The following is a 7,268-nucleotide window of genomic DNA, read 5'->3' as shown; positions in this document are numbered from 1 at the left end:
CTGATGTTGCTGCTACTCAGCAGTTTCTCATGCCAGTGTGACTCTGGTGCTCCCCCTCACCCACAACTCCCTGTCCCACTCCTCCCTGATGGAAGCTCTAGCAGTGGACCTGTACTGCGGGCCCGAGCATAAGTGTGGCTGCAGATCTTCCAGGAACTGGATGTCGACAAGGATGCACCAGACGGAGCTGCGGGTAAGAGTGCATGGGAGGCTGGTGTCAGGGGCACAAGTGACCGAGTCGGGAGACAGATATTTGGTGGAGCAACCTTCCGGCATGTGAAACAATTGGCAGTAGACTGGGCATTTTTGTGCTTTGTATTTCCACCACAGTAGCAGTCGTACAGTATCTTGACTCAAACTCAGCCCTCAAAGACCCCACATCAGTTGGTTTTCCTCTCTATCTGGGGTATCAGGCAGGCTCCCCACCCACATCAGTTGGTTTTAGCCTCCATGAGGGGCATCAGGAGGACTCCCCACCCCACATCAGGTGGCTTTTGTCTCATTCAGGAGGACTCTAAGCCTCATGCTAATTCATACATATTAACTGTCCCTGATTATCAGGGAGACTCCCTGAAATAGTAGCAATCTCCCTGACTCCCTGAAGAGTCTAGCAATCTCCCTAATTGCACCTTACCCCTATTATGAAGCTGTTATATACTGTACAAAAAAAACAGAAATATATACAGTACATTCAAATTGGAGTATAATTTCCCTGTATTGGATAAGGAACAATGATTCATATGGCTACATGCAAAGTATCAGTGTGCTTTCATCAACAAGTAGATCTTACTAACTGCTTTGGGGCTCATTTACATTTGGATGTAAGTCAGGTTTATGACACGTCTCTCAGATGTAGCAGTACATGCCCACTCTGCCGCCGCTCTCATAGGTGTTACTTTCATAATCTCCCTGAAATACTTTATCAAAAGTAGGCAAGTATGTGTTAATTGCACTATACAGGTCACTATCTTATCTGTGACTAACGCATAGCTGTATATACCCAAAAAAGGGTATTTTCATTTGTAAATATACACTTTAGTAAATAGGCCTAATAGAAACAAATTCACGTATTCGATATTAGTGTTTTTGTGCATATGGATAGATTTATTTTAGGGGGGGGGCACCAAATTATAACTTGCCTCCGGGCGTCTGGGATGAATTTACGCCACTGCGCGGGCTGAGGGTCAGACAGCGCCCCCTCCCCGGCGCGCAGCTGCAAAAAGGTTTTTTATCTTGTCCTAAGGAGAAGTAGCCATGCCTCCCACGATTAGGCCACGTCCCCTTCCCCTGGCCCCGAGCCCGGCTCTCTACGGTACTGTTACTATTGCTACAATAAGTGATAGTGAAACACAAGTAATAAATGCCAGGAGACATGAAGCCTTAGTGAGACATAAAATATCATGCACCCTAATGATTTCTTTGCTGGACTACTTCTTGAGCACAAAAGAATATTTGAGTTTCATGCTCAATCTGTGTAACAATACACTGTAACTTTGCTACAATTGCATTGTCTTTCTGAAGGTTAAGTATCCATTATGCTTTGCATTACCTATAGTATACTTAATATTTCAGTCATAGGACTTTTTTGTGTTATTATATGAAATAAGATACTGGGAATCAGCCATTATGATTGCCTTCACAACATCTGTTTATATAACAGTGACATTTTTATGCAAATGAATAAAAGCAAATTTGTTTTGTGAAACAACATCACTTTGTCATGCCTGAGGGTTGGTTTTGTTAGGAACAGTCATGGAAGGCTGAAGGGGAGATAGAAATACGGCAGTGGATAATGGGCCCGAAGACGAGGACAGAAATAGAATGTCTTTATTAAACAGCAGGTTGGAATGAGAACTGTAGATGATAATACTGAATGAATGAGCAGAATCGGACCGATGATACTGGATTGAGAGCTGGATCGGTTTGAGACCGATGTTGATGAGTTGAAGAACTTAATGGATTTGAATCCGATGGTAAAGAATTGATGAACTTATTCGGTTTGAGGGCCTGATTCAACAGTGCATGCTAGTGCACTTCTTAACACAGATTCCTGATGTTTGGGAATCTGCGCAGGCACAGAACTCATTCTGAGAGTGTGCAGAATGGATCCTGCTAACTCGCTCACAGACTGTCACCAGACTGTCAGTGATTGACAGTCTGCTGCCATTTGTGGGTGGGGAGGGGGTGGCGAAACAGAGGCGTGTCGCCGCCGTTGTGGGGGGGAGAAGAAGCCAGGATCTCCGTTGGCTGATGGAGATTTCCTGGCCTCTTCCTCTAAACTGTAGTGGCCGGCTGCAGGACCTCATGGGCAGGGGAGGATTGGCAGTTACATTCTGCGGGGAATATCCCGGTGGGTCGATTGGTTGTGGGGCTGCTTTTCCATTGAGGCCCCGCCCCCTTATCCCCGTCACCCGCAGCCGCTGGGTCCTGACACAGACTCACTATTTTTTTACAGGCACCCGGGCCGGCTGACTGTCAGCTCTGCCTCTGCCTTGCTGTGCCTGAGCCTCTCTCGCAAGGCTAGCGCAGCCTATTTAAACCCCGTCCAGCATGCCTTTCTCATCACATGCATGCGGAGGAGTGAAGAGGAAAAGAAGTGGAGCGGCCTGCGGGTGACAGCAGCGGAGGTAAGTTGCGGCGCCGGCGGGAATGGGAGGATGCCCAGGCAGTCTATCTCCTCTCTACTCTTCTATCCCCAGGCTGTGAAGTGTCAAGTTTAATTTCACAGCCTGGGGAGGGGACAGAGAGGAGAGGAGACATTCTGGCTAGCTGCAGTGCAGGGCATTGGGGCTAGGTCCATCAGGAGAGACTCGGGATGTCTGGGGTGGGGGCCCTTCTAAGGGGGAGAGGAGATGATCTGTCTAAGGGGAAAGGGGGATGATGTGTCTAAGGGGGAGGGGGTGAGGGGAGATGATCTGTCTAAGAGGGAGGTGGTGAGGGGATATGGTCTGTCTAAGGGGAGGTGGTGAGGGGAAATGATCTGTCTAAGGGGGAGGTGGTGAGGGGAGATGATCTGTCTAAGGGGGAGGGGGTGAGGGGAGATGATGTGTTTAAGGGTGAGAGGGTGAGGGGAGATGATGTGTCTAAGGGTGAGGGGGTGAGGGGAGATGATGTGTCTAAGGGGGAGAGGGTGAGGGGAGATGATCTGTCTAAGGGGAAGGTGGTGAGGGGAGATGATCTGCTAAGGGGGAGGTGGTGAGGGGAGATGATCTGTCTAAGGGGGAGGTGGTGAGGGGAGATGATCTGTCTAAGGGGGGGGTGAGGAGAGATGATGTGTCTAAGGGGGAGAGGGTGACTGGAGATGATCTGTCTAAGTGTCAAAGGGGGAGGGGGTGAGGGGAGATGATGTGTCTAAGGGGGAGGGGGTGAGGGGAGATGATGTGTCTAAGGGGGAGTGGGTGAGGGGAGATCTGCTGAACTGGGGGGAGATGGACTTTCTGTGTGGGAGGGGGATCTGCTATACTGAGATGATCTGTCTGTGGGGTGGGCTCATTTTGTTCTAAGGAGATATGATATTTCTGTGGGGGAGAGGGGATGCTATACTGAGATGATCTGTTCTAAGAGGAGATGATATTTCTGTGGGAAGGGGTCTGCTGTACTAGGTGGAGATGATCTGTCTGCGGGGAGGGGCTCTGCTACACTAGGGGTGCGGGAGATGATCTGTGGGGAGGGAGGTATTCTGTGCTAAGGGGAGATGACCTGTGTGTGAGAAAGAAGGGCTATTCTGTGCTAGGGCATGAAGACGCCACTGAGGAGACGCAAGATGATGGCACTGGGAGGTGCAGGATTATGGCGCCTGGGAGACGCAGGCGAATGGCACTGTGGGGAGACACAGGCGGATGGTGCCAGAGAGAATTGGGGGTGGCACTGGAGAGGCGCAGGGGGATAGTGCTGAAGAAACACGTAAGGGGATAGGCTGGAGACACACCAGGGTGATGATGCTGGACACACACATAGAGAACGGTAGGACCACTGGTACTATTAGAAGAAAACACTGGCACAGTAATCTTCAGTAAGATAACAATTCTAATGAAACCAAATTGTAATGCAAATGGTACCAAATGAGCAAATATATTTTATTAGTATTAAATTGTTCAATATAGGAAACTCCCATTTTGTCCTGCCCCAAAACATCTGTTACTATGTATTATCTGGTTAAACCTCTGTTGCATGATGATGACATGGCTTTATTGCTACACAAACAGGTGGCTTCCGGACCATGTGATCTCAGCATGAATAGTGATCACCGACTCAAAAAACTGCCTGTCCAAGAAGGATCAATTTCTTCAGAGGTTCTCCGCTGCAGAGAGATCATATAGGTAAGAAAATACTCATTCACCTGCTCGCTGTGCTTATTCACTGGAGAGAGGGATTGGGGGCATGGCTATCATCTCCTGGAGCAGTGGGCATGCCCCTAGCATGAAATAATGGGGGGAGTGGCTTGTGGGCATGGTATTTCTCATTAGACCACACCCCTTGTAATTAGGCCACACACACTTTTGCGGGCGCGCGCACATAGGGCCTCTTCCATATTTTTTTCCAGGGCCACTTTAAATTCCCAATCCGCCCTTGCTCATGGGTCACCGCAGCTGGCTGATGTTACGCTTATTATCCAATGCTGCATTGGACAACGCAGCTCGGATAAGTAATGCTCAGGAGGCGTGATGGCTTCTGCTGCATTGCCATATCTGCAAGGGTTGCAATTGCAAAGTTGCCTGCGTGCATACATCATATATCTATAGCCTGCTTGCATACATCATATATTTATAGCCTGCATGCATACATCATATATCTATAGCCTGCGTGCATACATCATATATCTATTTCCTGCATGCATACATCATATATCTATAGCCTGCGTGCACCTTTGTAATTACTATTCTTGCAGAATCAGGCCCTGAGACCGATGTTGAAGATTTGAAGATCCTAACTAATATGAGTCCGATATTAATGAATTGATTAACTTGATCGGTTGGGGCCTATGATGATGAATTGAGGAACTTAATTGATGTAGTCCGATGTTGATGAATTGATTAACTTGATCAGTTGGAACCGACGTTGATGAATTGGGGAACTTAATTGATGAGTCCGATGTTGGAAGCATCAGATGAGTTGGAGGTATCAGCTGGAACCGATGGTGGCTATAAGGACGAGTCTCAGTGGTAAAAACCAGACTGGTGTGTAAGATGATATAGGAGACTTGTTTACCAGATATAGGAACTGGATACAACAGACTGGGAGCCTGATTCAGCAATGATCACAACTGCGAATGCAATAGCGATTATGCACGCAGTTCCACTGCGATAGTATGCTAATCCCTTGCAATCTCTATGCCGTTGCACCATCAAGTACCATCGCAGCCTCACGCACACTTGCACAAGCACTGACCTTACTCAGATACTGCCAACCTCAGCCCATCCAGTGAGCTCACACGCTGCGTATGGCAGGACGCTCGCAAGCGGGTCGATGTTCCCCCACTGTGCATGCGCATGACAGAGGGAGCTCCGTCGTGCGCACGCGCGAGACCCGGCGAGCAACGGGCTCTCCATCGCTCCGGGTCTCACACCAAAGGGGGAGTGCTGTCGATGTTGATTGACAGCATGCCCCCTTTGGTGGGCGTGCCGGGGGCGTGTCTACCGTCTGAAGCCGGCCCCACTGACATCAATAGTGATGTCAGTGGGAGTGATTTTGGCTCTGATAGAGCCAAAATCACTCCAGGGCTTGCGGCAGCGAGACCCTACCGCAGGGTCTCCGTCGCAAGCCCGATGGTCGCGATGGTCAAGACCATCGCGACCATTATCATGGACGCTTGCATATGCTGTGGGTGGTCACCCACAGCTATGCGAGCGGCCAGGAGGCCGCCTCCTCCGACCCTCCTCAGCCCCTCTCAATTTGCTGGGCGTCCACTGAGATTTTGTTACCAGCTGGCCCTGGCTCCCTCCCCACAGTGCCAGCTGGAGTCTGGAGCTCACTCTTGAGCTTCGGCTTCCGGCTCTCCCCATGGACACTATGGGAGAGACGTCATATTGGGGGCATAACTTCTGGGGGCACTACTACTGGGGGCAGTTACTTGGGGGCATTACTATTGAGGGCACTACTACTGGGGTCATTTACTTGGGGGCATTACTATTGGGGCCACTACTACTGGGGGCATTTACTCGGCATCACTATTGGAGGCACTACTACTGGGGGCATTTACTCGGGGGCATTACTATTGGGGCCACTACTACTGGGGGCATTTACTCAGCATCACTATTAGAGGCACTACTACTGGGGGCATTTACTCGGGGGCATTACTATTGTGGGCACTGCTACTGGGGGCATTTACTCGGGGGAATTACTGTTGCGGGTACTACTACTGGGGGCATTACTATTGGCACTACTACAGGGTGCACTACTACAGGGGGCACTACAACATGGGGCATTACTACAAGGGGCACCACTACTGGTGGCACTGCATAAGGGGCAGCACTACTGGGGGCATTGAATAAGGGGCACCACTACTGGGGTCACTAAATAAAGGACACTATCACTGTTGGTACTGCATAAGGGGCACTACAACTACTGGGGGAACTGCATAAGGGGCACCACTACTGGTGGCACCACTACTGGGGGCACCACTACTGGGGGCACCACTACTGGGGTCACTGCATAAGGGGCACTACTACTATTGTAGTCACTGAATAAGGGGCACTACCACTACTGGGGGCACTGCATAAGGGGCATTACCACTGTGGGCACTGCATAGGGGGCACTATCACTACTGGGGGAACTGCATAATGGGCACCACTATTGAGGGCACTGCATAGGGGGCACCACTACTGGGGTCACTGCATAAGGGGCACTACTGTGGGCACTGCATATGGGGTACTACCACTACTGTGGGCGATGTATAAGGGGCACTACCACTGCTGGGGGAACTGCATAAGGGGCACCACTACTGGGGGCACTGCATAAGGGACACTAAAACTACTGTGGTCACTGAATAAAGAGCACCACTACAATGAGCATTGCATAAGGGGCACTACTGCTGTATGCAATATGTGCAAGGGGCACTACTGCTATGGGCATTGTATAAGGGGCACTGCTACTGTGGGCATTATGTGTATTAGGGGCACTACTACTGTGGGCATTGTGTATAAGGGGCACAAATGTGGGCATTGTGTAAAAGGGGCATTGCTGTTTGTCATCCATAAATAAGGGACACTACTATGTGGTGTAATGTGAATCAGGGGTGAATCAACATTGTGCTACTGTGTGGTGTAATT

Source organism: Taudactylus pleione, unplaced genomic scaffold, assembly GCF_031769625.1.
Source record: "Taudactylus pleione unplaced genomic scaffold, aTauple2 ptg000244l, whole genome shotgun sequence".
Taxonomy (NCBI): domain Eukaryota; kingdom Metazoa; phylum Chordata; class Amphibia; order Anura; family Myobatrachidae; genus Taudactylus; species Taudactylus pleione.
Note: the sequence above shows the minus strand (reverse complement) of the source record.